The sequence below is a fragment of the Rhinolophus sinicus genome, linkage group LG01, assembly GCF_036562045.2.
Source record: "Rhinolophus sinicus isolate RSC01 linkage group LG01, ASM3656204v1, whole genome shotgun sequence".
NCBI lineage: Eukaryota > Metazoa > Chordata > Mammalia > Chiroptera > Rhinolophidae > Rhinolophus > Rhinolophus sinicus.
In genome coordinates, this window is record NC_133751.1 from 69225483 (window position 1) to 69239448 (window position 13966).

At 39.8% G+C, this 13966-nt stretch overlaps 1 long non-coding RNA gene and 1 pseudogene across 1 annotated transcript in view; both read left to right on the top strand.

Annotated features, from left to right (window-relative positions):
- Window positions 1–13966, top strand: part of LOC141571534 (uncharacterized) — a 35652-nt gene that overhangs the window by 9607 nt on the left and 12079 nt on the right. The gene's annotated exons all lie outside the window — the stretch shown is intronic.
- Window positions 11931–13665, top strand: LOC141571530 (small nuclear ribonucleoprotein E-like; annotated as a pseudogene).

The window sequence follows — 13966 nt, forward strand, 5'->3', positions numbered from 1 at the left end:
TAAAAGTTTTTCATAAAATGAATAAAACATAATCATTAATTTTAGTAACAATGTAGGCTATCAATAACTTTAATAAGATATAGGCCTTTATATGAATTTATTGAATACATTCTTTTTCTTCAACCCAATGATTTATGCTGGATTTAATTGATTTTTATTGGCACAGGGATGTAATGTGGTCATCTTTAAGTAAGGGCAGAGGTTGGGTTGGGTGGATCTAAGTGTGGTTGGAGAGCCAGCCTTGGCTTCTGAGTTTGGTTTGGTGCCAGTTGGTGGAAACTTGAGAGTTTCTAGTTCTTTTCAATGTGATTACATAGTAAGGAGAAAATGTCTAGACTAGGCATCTGAGAAATAATTTCCCTTAGACCACATAATAAAAAACTCAAGAAGCATTTTGACTTTATTTGGCTGTCATAAAGCAGGGAACATTAAGGAATATTTAGACGTTTTAATGCACCAATAAAAACCAACTTCAATTTAGATGAAAATGGTACACATAGTTTTCTGTTTAGAGTGGGTATGAACTAACCTGTGTTGCCACACATGAATGCTAGTGTTTCAAGTGGGATTCTAGACAATGTCATTTATTAATCAACTTTGCAACATGTCTTTACATTAAGCCAGGATATTCTTTGAAACTCATAGTAGTAAATGAATGGCAATTCCCCCTACCACCTCGCTCTGTTTCTGAAGCTCCAATATTTGTGACATTTGTCCAAAGATTCTCCACTTCTCCATCTTTAAAAAATGCATGTCTGTCTTTCTTGCACTCCCGGCCATACATCTTGCAGATGTGCATTTTTATGGAATATAATTAGGGCTGGATAGCCCCATGGAACATTCCCATTATCTCAGCCTCATTGCCGCCCTACCTGGGCTCAACTTTTTCATGGGTCACTGCGAAATGTTGATTGCTTTTTGGTGTTATCTGACAAATATATCGGCCTAGGAAATATGACATCTAGTGCTTTATTGCATTAACGTTTTATTCTGGGTGACCTATATAGGGTGACGAGATCAGCCATAAAAAAATGTGATAATGGTGTGTTTTTCTCCCCAGTATATTGTCTAGAATGCTCTGCAAATCTCTGCACATTTCTCTGAAATGTTCGGTGTGTTTTCTGGGGTCTATACTCCTCAAGCAGATTCCACGTTGCTCATCTGGGCTTATCAGACCTCCTCTTCTTCCTGGGTAAATCTCTGGATTACATTTTCCAGCCTTCTCCCAGTTAGGCGCAGCCATGTACTGAATTCTGGCCAATAGAGTTTGGGCTATATTCTTATAGCCACTTTCTAGCCTGGCCTCTAACACTTTGGACTCACCCTTTAAGCCAGTGTTCTCAAGTCAGGGGATGATTTTTGCCTTCCTATTCCACCCAGGAACTTTTGATAATGTGTGGAGCCATTTTGATTGTCACAACTGGGAGAATGCTATTGGCATCTAATGGGGTGGAGGTTAGAGATACTGCTGAACATATTACAATGCACAAGACAGCATACAAAAATATGATCCAACCCAAAATGTCAATATTACTAAGTTTAGGAAACCCTGCCCTAAGCTCTTTCTTACTCTGTCTCCTGCCTAGATTCAGAATGTCCACAATAGGATTCAGAGAACCTAAAAGTTGGCCACACCTCCAGATAAGGAGACTGGGGCTCTGAATCACTGTATAATGGCCTGCACTGAATCCGGTTGGCCTGTGACTTGAGAAAGGAATAAAGCTGTCACCATATTATGTCATTGAGATTTGAGGGTTATTTGGTAAAGCCATTAAAAAGAAAGAAAAGAAAAAAAACTTTGACTACTATAAGCTCAAATCTTGGGCAAATTACTTAATCTCTCTTTGTCTTAATTTCCCCGTCTGTTAAATGAAAACAATGGTAGCACCTTCCTCACTGGGCTTCTGTGTGGACTGAATGAGTTTGTATTTGAAAACACTTAGAATAGTGCCTGCATAGTTGGTTAACTGTTATATCCATGAAAACCTATTTGTCCTGTGGCCTATTCCTACAAAAGACTACTCACAAGTCTGATAATAGCTGTAGAACTGCCTTTCTCAAAGAACCATTTGTGTAATGAGCTCATTCAGCATTTTAACCAAAGCGGGAGACCAAAGGTAGGGATTTCTCTAGGTTACAAGCCCTCTCTAGGTAGTGCTGCCCAACAGAACTTACTGCAATGGTAGAAATATTCTATGTGCTGTCCAGTGTGGCAGCTGCTAACCACATGCAGTTATTGAAAACTTAAAATATGGCTAATATGACTAAGAAACTGAAGTTTAGATTTGATTTAATTTTAATTAATTAAATTGTAAATGGCCCTTGTGCTAGTTGCTGCTGTGTTAGACGATGAAGCTCTAGAATACAAGTTCCATGACACCAAGGAGTGGTTCTGATTTGTTCATTATTGTATCCTCAGAGCTCAGAACTGTCCTGGGACATAGTAGCTGCTCCATTAATATTTAGTGAGTGACATTCATTCCATGGAGAAGATTATTTTCAGGGGATCCATGTAGCCACATAATGTAATAAAAGCAAAATTAGTATGCATAGCTGGGTTAAACTGGTAATTTGTTGCTCTGCATTCTCATTGATGAGCTCCTTAATCTCAGATGTGTGCTACTTCACTGCTGTTCTGGATTCCTAGAGTCTCTCGCGGGAGTATCTGCATAGCTAAATAAGACTGTACTAACTTGACTTTATTGCTGCCTCATATGCAAGTTCCATGAACCAGTCCTGAGGTTGGTATCATTGACCTGCTTTCTTCCCCTGTTTTGCCTTGACATTTCTGAGAGAATGAAGGAGGCCTCTTTTAACATTAATGCAAGAAAATCAGGGAGCACATACTGACTGCTTCAGTATGAGCCTTCCTGATTTAGCTTGAGTGGGGTCTCTGAAGTTAGCTAGCCTCATCCAGCATAAATAGAAATTAAGACTGGTCATTTGTCTATAATTGCCTGTGGGTAAGACAGGAATAAAGCAGAGGAGGGAGGAGCTTCCCAGCTTAGAGCCACAGCGTGGTTATATAGAAACCTCAGAGACTTGGATTAATGTGAGAAAGAAATAAAGACCCTGAGAAGACCTTGACATAGCCAGTTCACACCTAGGCTGCCTGGCCAGTTCTGTACGGTAGGGCACCCATATTTTTGTTCTTCACTTGCTGACTTCTCAGCTTGCCATTGAAAATGCCATGGAATAAAGAAGAATGAAATCTTACCATTTGCAACAATATGAATGGACCTAGAGAACATTATGCTAAGTGAAATAAGTCAGACAGAGAAAGACAAATACCATATGATCTCACTTATATGTGGAATCTAAAGAAAAGAATAAATGAATGAACTAATCAGAAAGAGTCTCAGAGACATACAGGAAAAACTGAGGGTTGCTAGATGGGAGGGGGAGATAGGAATAAAGGGGAAGGTGAGGGGATTAGAAAGCACAATTGGTAACACAAGATTGCCATGGGGATATGAAAGTCAATTTGGGGAATGTAATCAATAATTTTGTAAAGACTTGAAGGGTATCCGATGGACACTTGTCTCATTAGGTAGACCACCTCAGGGATGATGTAGATGCCTGATCACTGCACTGTACACCTGAAGCTGAAGCTGAACAATAATGAATGTCAACTACATATATATATATATATATATATATATATATATATATATATATACACACATATATATATACACATATATACATATATACATACATATATACATATGTGTGTATATATATATATATATACATATATATATATGTATATATACACACATATATATATACAAGAAGTGGAGTACAGCATTAGGAATAGAGACAGTGGAAATGTAATGGCTGTGTGCGATGTCAGAGGGGTGGTAGATGGGAGGAGGGGGGTTATCACTGTGTGAGGGATATAAATGATAAATGTCTAACTATTACATTGTTTTGTACACCTAAAACTAATAAAAAAGAAGAAAGAAAGAAAATGCTATGGAAGATTGTGGTTAGTTGTATTTAAGGACAACTTGCAATGTGTGCTAATTTCCAAATGAAGATGTAAGCTATAAATAGACTTCTTCAGACAGAAGTCCAACACTTCTCATCCAACCGGGGAAATCCAGGCTGTGTAGGCAGGACTCAGCTGCCTGGTTCCATAGAAAGTAGGTGCCTAGGGTAGAAGTGGACCCTCAGAAGAGAAGGTGAATGATAAAGCTGGATCTATGATAAAGCTCTATGTCGGGCTTTTGCCCCCGTATTTCTATTGTTCTTGTGCTTCTCCCTACCATCCTGAGCCTCAGCACCCATCCCATGAGCCCATGTGGGTGTGTCTGCTACACCCAACCATGGCATCATGGTTTCTTTCTCCCTTAAAGACTAAGTTCTTCATGGCAGCAGCTTTTATCTCAACCCCAACCTTCTCTTCCCTGGCAACTCTTCTCAAGGATTCTGAAGTCAATATCTGTGTTCACTTAAGGAAGTGTGGTGGGGGCAGAGAACATCATTTTTACCAAGGAAAACCATTACAAATCATGATACTGGGCCATTTAGACCCTTACTGTGTCTCTAAACACCTGGGGACTTAAAACAACTATAGGCCAGGCTCCAGCCCCACAGATTGGGGTCCACTGGTCTAATGTGCAGCAAGGTTGAGACTGTTGATGTAGACCCTCATTTATAAATATAGACAGACAACCTAGAATCACCCAGCATTTGGGGAAAAATAATTTATAAATATAAACAGAAAACTTAGAATCACCTAGCATTTGAGGGGAGGGGGAAAGCAACAACAGCATGGGGATTTAAAAAACAGGAGAACCAAACACCAAGAAAACAGATAATTTTAGGAAAAGATAAGAAATTTTAAAAATATATTCAGTACATTTGGGAATTTTGAGAGGCCATCACATCCATGAAATAAGCAAGGCTGCTATAAAGAAGAGAAATAATTTGTAGATAGCATCTAAGACTCTTAAATTTTTCCTTCCCTAGGGTAAACACTCTCAATCTTATCAGTGATATTTTTGGTCAGAAAATTCTGTGCATTGTAGGATGTTTAGAAGTATCCTGATTTCTACCCAGTAGATGCCAGTAGCATAGCCCTCTCCCAGTTGTGACAACTAAAAGTGTGTCTAGATATTGTCAACTACCCCTTAGAGGGCAAAATTGCCCCCTTGGTTGAGAACCACTGCTCTACTCTAAGAGAAGGAAAATGGTATTTAAGAGAGAGAATCCCAAAGAGATGAGCCAATTTGCCAGTTCACCAGGAAATCCTGCTTTGGATGAGCTTGCCAACCAAAATCTTAGAGAGGCTGGTTTAGGCTGTGCTCCTAGGTTATATAGTTTTAATATAGGCATAATGACTCTGTAACTGTGATAACAAGAATGAACATTTAATGGTTGTCAGGAACTGACCTAGTATTTTGCCTGGATTATCTCATTTAATACTTAAAACAACAAGCAGACAATAAATTGAATATGATTCCTGTCATTTTACGTAGAGGGAATCAGAGGCACAGAGCTATCAAGAAACTTGTCCAAGGTCAGGTAACTATTAGGTTGGTGCAAAAGAAATTGCAGTTTAAAAGGTTAAAAAGAATTGCAAAAACCACAATGACTTTTTGCATAGTAAGTAATAGAACTCCAATGAAAGACCAGGTGGTTTGACTGCAGACTCCATGCAGACTTCACTACATTCCCTTCTGGAAAGAGTGATTCTAATAGAAGGACTATCTGGCGATGGAACATGCTGGTGGAAGTAGAATTGAGGTTGTTGGTCCTCTTTTTGCCCCTCCAACCACATCAGTGCTCTATTGTCTCCCCAATTCATGATTTGGACAGCCTTTTATGTGAACGGGGAGAACTGTGTAGGGAAAACATGGAGCAGAGCCCATCTTCACACCACCATTGGACCATTTTCCCTTTAAGAAGGGTAGCCAGATGTAGGTCATCAAAAGCCTATCCAGTGGCAGTGGAACCCGTGCTAAGAGCATGGCCTGCAGTCACACAGACATGGATCCAAAGTATAGTGTGGCCAAGGAACTTCCATTTTTGACCTTCAGCTTCTTCATCTGCACATTAGAGACCATGGAGACTAAACCTTGCAGAGCTGTGCTGTGTATAAAGCATCAAGCAGAGTGTGTGGTACATGGTCGGTATTCAATGTAATGGTAGTTGTTCTAGTGGCTAAAAAGGCCTTCCTTGCTAAGTAACCTTGAAATCAGACCGGTGGTCCTCAGTGCGACTGCTTTGGACCTTGGCTTCAGTTTTGACTTCTTTTTGCTGTTTGCTGCTGGTTTCAGCATCTGGTGTATATTTTATGTGTGTAACTTAGTCACTTGCCTCTTTTGCTCAACCCACATTTGGGGCCTTTGTGTCCTGGGTCTTCCTGTTCCCTTGTGATGACAGGAAAGGTGCCTTGCTCTCTGGACTTGTGTCTGATAAGACTGCCTCTGAGCTGGATAAATTAGGATTCAAAGAAGCAGAAAGAGAAGGTGTAAGTCATGCTTGCTAAAGAGCTGAAGAAAGAATAGCTACAAAATTAGAAAGCCACAAAAAGCAGAAGCAGACAAACCACTAATGCACAGCAACAAAGGTTGAACAATGATGTGTGGAAAAAAGGCCAACGCTCTGGCTTCTATGTGATTGTCTGCTCTCAATGCTGATGTCTTAGGGACACCACCATGGGTCAGACACCTTGCACTGAATAAGGAATCTGCACGGAAGGAATGAAGGAACGCTTTGAAGCATGTTGACCTGCTTCTGTGAAAGAATAAACTGCTTGCCTACTGTGGGCAGGAGCCCACAAAGCCTCAGAGACCTGTGTTTGCAAAGCAAATGCTGGCTTTTTGTGGGTTTGAAAGCTGCCAGAAACAAATTCTTTCCTCCTTTTGTACTAGGCCTCTTGCCAATACCAACAAACAATTTTAGTTCTTAAAAACAAAACAAAACACCTATTTCAGGTTGTCCTTGCAATCTTCCACCACCATCTGCAGGACTGAAAACATACTTCCATTCGATACTTCCTCCTCCTCCTTAAAGCTGAAGGCTTTGAAACCCAAGGTCTCCTTTGATGGAACATCCCTGGTAAGAAGAGTTCAGGACACAGTGCATAAAAAAGGTTGACTAGAGTTAAAGGAAATTTTAGTCCCAGGACTAATAGATGATATGTTAGCAATCAACACACTGCCTGACCCCACATAGCTGGGTGCAGACCATTCATTTTATTTATGTAAAACACAAACCTAATCTGTTTAATTTGTGATAAATTTTCACAGAAATGAGAGTCACACATTTTGAGTTTTTCTAATGCTCATAAAGCAGATTACCCCTTCAAGTTCAACAATGTAAGGAAACAGAGCTCCCCAGCCCTCTCTGTTCCCATGATGCCTGTAAGGGCTGGAAACCTTGGAGGTAGAGGGAGAAGGGAATCTGAGAAATAGAGGGTGGAACACAATAAATATCCAATCATAAGTGTGTGCTTACTGACCGTGATCTTTTGCACCCTACCTGGAATGAGTCATAAGACAGTTCCTGGCAAAACTTGAGAGAAGCCTCTATGTTTTATCTTCAGTGGGTTCAACTTGCTAGAACTCCCAGCACAGTCAGCTTCGGAGAAGGAAGCACACATAACTCATATGCCCTGGACTTGGCCCTCACCTCCGTCTCACTCCCATCTTGGTTCCTAGCTGTGACCTTCCCAGAAGTCTGGTCTCTTGCTTGTCTCCTGTTTTCACCCGAGATTTGCTGTCAGCATTAGTTTGACCAGCCCTGCTACCACATCCAACTCCATCTATTCATTATACTCTTTCCCCCTGGTTCTAGAAGTTTCCTTGTGATGGAAAAGGCAGAGTTCGAGGATTAGGGACTAGTGAGTAGATGAAGCAGGAAAAACTTATGACTTTATTCATTCAACAAATATTTATTAAATAGCTACCATGTGCCAGGAGTTAGGACTTCAGTGGTCCATGAAATAGTCACCAGCTGAGCTTTAAGGAATTTACGCACTTGGGTTCCACTTAATACCACATTATAAGTCACACCTACTGAGCCCTTGCTACACACCAGGCATTGTGCAAAGAGATTTATCCTACAAAATACCTACAGTAGCCATCTAAGGAGTAAATTTATCAGTTCTATTTTGGAACTTGAAACTCAAAAGTTTGAGTAACTTTCCCAGGCTCACAGAGCTAGTAATGGGTAAAAGTAGGATTTTACTGAAACTCTTAACTTCTGCCCCAGTGCCCTTAATTTCTGTGCTGCATTCTGCTAATTTGGAATCACAGATCCTTCCTTGCACATTGCCACATTTAAATGTTTGTAGAATTGACCTGTTTGTTCAGGAAAGTGTTGCAGGTTTAGCCTCATGAGTGAGGAGAAGGTGGTGACATAGGTGATGATAATCTGATAGATTACACATGGCCTGAAATTCTGCCTTTGAGATTAACTGTGCGAGGTGATTAATTACTCTATTTTTTCAGTTCTCTTTCTAAGACTGCATAACTCTGGATTATGGATGGAGGTTCACCTTCAGGCCTGAACATCTAAATGAGAATTGGTTTTATCAGTCTTTTTTTCCTTAGGAGATAATGAGCAGTTTAGGAAAAGAAGATTTTGGAGAGTGTTTAGAATGCTTTGAGAATCAGTGAGTCTCCTATTGCCATTTGAACCCTAAGCTGGGCCTAGGACCATTAAACAGGTGTTTTACTTGAAACTAACTACTCTTGTGGGACCTTACATTTGGCAAAGCATCTAGCTCAGATTATAGCATAGCCATTACTCAGCATTTCTGGGAAACCATCCATCTGAGTTTGCAATAATCTCCTTGTTTGGCTGAATTGCCAATCAAAACAATATCATCCTCCCTGGTCCAAAACGTTTTCATAGCACAGTGGAGTCAATCACCACTGATGTCACACAGGGGATTTGGAGAACTGCAAGTACAGTCAACCAAGCTTTACTAGAGACAGCAATAGGGAAACTGCTTTCTTTGTGTGTTGGGAATTCTCTACTGTCAAGGGAAAGGCAGGCACATCCCAGTAAAGCAAAGACCTGGGCAATTAGTTTCAAAGACACAGCCATTTGATTATGCAGGTCTGCAAAAGTAAGCATGTCTCTTCTGGGACACTGCCCTTGTAATTCAACTATTGTCTAAACTCCAAAGCCCTAGAAGTTTTATTTGGTTTGTGGCTCAGCAGTGACACAATTGCTGTCAATCTCCAGCCAGACACAGTTCTGGGTGGCAGCACAAAGCCGTCTTCACTGGGAAACATGGGATCGTTTCATTGTTTGAGTCAGTGAAGCTCCATAAGAGAAGGGATATGTTAATTTCAGACCTACAAGTTGATTTCTTTCCTGAGCAGACCCACGGTTGGAAAAGGAGAGGCACTTTATTGAAAGAAACCCCTTGTTTCGAGTCTGAGAACCATTTTCTTTCTTTTTTTCATCCATAAAGAAGCAGGTGGCACAAAGAATTAGATGAAGTCCAGGTGGTAAAAGGATTAAGAATTCTCCAAAGAAATAAATTCTAAGTCTGACAATCTTTCAAACAATCTATCCAAGACATTGTATGTCTTATTAATTCTCCCTTTTGAAGGTTAGCGTAATAAAAACTGGTATTTACATAGTGCTTACTCTGTGGCAGGCACTAGTCTAATGTTTGTTTGTTTTTTAATTGTACCTACATTAAGTCCTTACATTCTCACAACAACTTTTGTGAAGTGGGCTATTTTTATTCCCACTTTAAAAATGAGGCAACTAAGGCACAGAAAGAATCAGTAACTTGCCCAAGTTTTCATAGCAAGTAAAGTCAGAGTCAGAAATTGAATCAGGCAGTCTAGCTCCAGAGGCTTAAGATACTCCAAACACTATCACTAGAAAAAGAAGAAGAAGGAGGAGGAGGAGGAGGAAAGAAGAAGAATTTAAAGGCAGATAAGGTAACATTAGTCATTTCTTTCCTTTGATCTAGGTGGCCATGCTTCATATTTGAGCGATAAGAATTAATCCACAATGTTCCCACCAGTACAAATATTCTGTGTCTCTGGAATCCAGTTCTTTACCTCTTTGTTCTTATCACTCCCTCCCTGCCTTGGCAGACTTCTCTATGGGCTGGCTGGTATCTGTGTACTGATTGTGTTTGAATGATGCTCGTGAATGTGGCCTGTGTACACTTATAAGAAAAGTTACCATGAAGCAGAGCGCTCCATCAGGGTTTCTGGGTGGGTTGGATCAAGTCACTTGTCTTTCAGATCTGTTATAAGAACCCATGCGTGGACTCCGGTTAGGCAATATTTCATTTTCCAGAACTCAGCATGTGATTGCCAAATTTCTATTCAAAGGTAACATTTTATGAAACACCAGATGTTTTTGAATGTCTGACTGAAGTTAAGTGTAAAAACAGCCATGTATTCATAAGAATACAACAATAATCTCCCCAAGAAAGTTTTCTATCTCTGAGATCACTGAATAATAACTGAGTTGACCGACTGGATGATAGCCTTGCAAGATAATCAGCTGTAATGGAAAGAGATGCTAGTTAGCTGAGCTCATCCAGGTTACAAAATAAATCTTTGTCATTAGTTTGTGTGTGTGTGTGTGTGTGTGTGTGTGTGTGTTTCACTTTATGATTCAGTTTTTCCTTCTAGTTCAATAGTTTCTGTTTTATATTCGTTATTTGATAATTCACATCATAGATTCATAGTGATTACTTTCAATTCTATAATAAGGGCTCTGAATCTAAGAATTAGAGAAACATTAGGACCATCTAGTCCAATCATTTTGTTTTGTGAATGAAAAGGCTTGGACCCAGTCAGGTTGAGGGGCTTCTCAAGGTTGTGTAGTGAGTAAGATGGTGGGAAATGATGCCTTACAGCTCTCTTGCTTGTTAGAGCTCAGCTTCCTCCAACTAAAATTGGTGATGGGACAGAAACAGCGGAAGGCAGGAGCTATTAACACTGCCTTTTACCCTTCTCAAATTGCTATGGTAGGTTACTCTGTTATGAACACCAGAAGTCACCCTGATGACTCTGGAAGTAAAGGTTGAGGAAGGGTGGCGTATGGGTCTGCTCAGGGTCTGCCCCCAGATGCTGTCTGCCTCTTTGTATCTTGCAGTCCTTAACTTCAGGTCATTTTTTACCTAATGCTTTCAGTCATTGAGATGCCACACTATGTCCTTGTCAAAAACAGGAGATAATTTTGGGCTTTGAATTATAACGCCTTCACAGTCTTGGTCACAGGCACAATAGATTTTTACTTTTTTTATAATAATTTTTGTTAAGAACAGCTTATTTTTACTAAAAGGCAGTTAAGGGGTCTAAATGGCCTCTAGAAGTAGTTATATTCTAAAATTATCTTGTCCTATGTAGGATACAGCCACAAGGTGTGTGTGTGTGTGTGTGTGTGTGTGTGTGTATCTTTAGTTGTGCTGTTGTGGCTGCCTCGATGTCCTGAATCAATTCAAAATGTTTACCTTTCATGGTCATTTTGACTTTGGGGAAGAGCCAGAAGTCACGTGGTGCCAGATCTAGTGAATAAGGTGAATGAGGACACACTGTAATGTTTTTATTTGACAGAAATTGCCGTACCAGAAGCAATGTGTAATAGGGAACATTGCCATGATGGAGGATGAAGTAAAGACACTCACGAAGGAGGACTTCCAGAACTGCTTCAGAAAGTGGCAAGAATGATGGGATACGTGTGTCTGAAGCAAGGGGGAGTATTTTGAGGGGTGTTAATGGCAATGTGTCTTTTACTGTAAATATATTTTCTTAAATTTAAACATTCACTGTATTTTTTTATCACACCTCATACACGCACACAAATATATATGTTTATACATATATATTTCTGAATCTAGGGTATCAGTTTCTGAATCTAGGAAGGAAGTAGGGTGAGTTTTATTTTTGTCTCAGAGTTCGAACTAGAACTAGATTGCATTAATTGGTGACCGCAACAGTTGAATTTAGTGATAAACAATAGTCTATATGTAGATGTAGAGATTTGTGTTTCTCTGAAATCCTGTTCCACTTTATACAACTCTTTTGTATGCATAGCGTGTAACAAGATATTAATTCCCCTAACTTGATGTTTCACGTGAAGTTAAACTTTTAAGGAAATATTTCAGTTATGTTCTTGGTTCATTGAGTCAGGGAAATACTATGGGTCAAACACAATTATAATTAAGGCATCCCCCCTCACTTGGTGGCAGCAGCTAAAGGAATACAATAAAAGAAAAATGGGATCTTTTTATTTGTGGCAAATACTACAGGATCCTTAGAAGCTGGATTTAATCCTCCTGTTTCCAAGGAATGAAAACAGAACGTCTAAGAGTTTCTTTCACCTGACCATGGTCATGTGGCATACCAAAGGAGGAACCTGCAGACTATTCAGGGCACCAGTGTGTTCTATTTACCTAGTTTACTTTCCCCTGTATTTGTAGAACTCAGTTTGGTCTCAACTTCACTGGCTTCGATATTTCCTCAGATGAAAACCCCCAAAAGGCTCTGAATCATACTTGCCTCAGAATATTGGCGTGCCTATTCTATGAGTCTGTTCTTTTATCCAACCTCCACACCACTATCTAAGGTCTTCAGAAAATAAGGAAAAAAACACCCTGGAACAGCCTCATGAGTTAGCAGAGGTCAGGAAATCTAGCCCTGTTATGAGGGGAGATTTCATTGAGACATATGAGGGAAGAGAATGGTGTATTATTCTAATTTCAATACAGTCAGTGAGGGGGGTGTTGGCTGGATGCCAGATAAGGAAATGAAACATGTAATGAAAAAGCCCCACCATCAGAAATCCAACTACATTGATCCTAACACTCATTTGAATCTTGTAGAACAGCTCTTTCAAAGTAACCTGATAAGTTTGAACACTACATTCATATTCACCTAGTGCTCCTGTGTGCCTGGGGTCAGGATGCCCTTCAGCTCCACCAACCAGAGGAATAAGGACACTCCAAACTTTCCCCCAGCGAAATGATTTGTAGTCAGAGCCAGGAAGAAACCCAGAGACAAAAGCTGAGCCTGGCCCAGTTCACTGGCTACATTCTGCCTGCGGAGCAAACTTAGCCTCAAAAGAAACTCCAAACAGCTGAGAGTAAAACTTGACAGAAGCCAGAGGCTTATCTCAGCCACCTTAACTTAGACATGGCTTGAAAGATGTACCGAGATCAATAAATTTAAAACGATTGCATTCAGTTTCTTTTTCCGGAAGTAGCTTTCTGAGGTAGCGTGCGGGTTAGTGTGGTCTTTGTCAGCTTCCACCATGGCGTACCATGGCCAGGGCCAAAAAGTGCAGAAGGTGATGGTGCAGCCCATCAACCTCATCTTCAGATACTTGCAAAAATAGATCTTGGATTCAGGTGTGGCTATATGAGCAAGTGAATATGCAGATAGAGGGCTGTATCATTGGTTTTGATGAGTATATGAACCTCATATTAGATGATGCAGAAGAGATTCATTCTAAAACAAAGTCAAGAAAACAGTTGGGGCGGATCATGCTAAAAGGAGATAATATTACTCTGCTTCAAGGTGTCTCCAACTAGAAATGACTAATGAAGTGAGAAATTGTTGAGAAGGCAAAACAGTTTGTATTTTTTAGGTCTCCTTTGTTAGGAGCATAGTTCTTAAACGTTTATTCATATTGCTCCAATTACTCTTATGTTATTACCAGATGACCATAAATGCTGAGGAATTGTTTTTATTAAAAAATAAAATTAAAATTAAAATAAATAAAATGATTGCATTCATACAAAATTTGTTTTCTGACCACAATGGAATGAAATTAGAAATCAATAACAGTAAGAAATTTGAGAAATTCATAAATACATGGAAATTAACATAGTCCTACATAACCAATGGGTCAAAACTGATTCAAGAAGAAATAAAAAACCTGAACCTATCTATAACAAGTAAAGAGATTGAGTCAGTAATTAAAAACCTCCCAAACAAAGATGGTTTCACTGGTGAATTCTACCAAA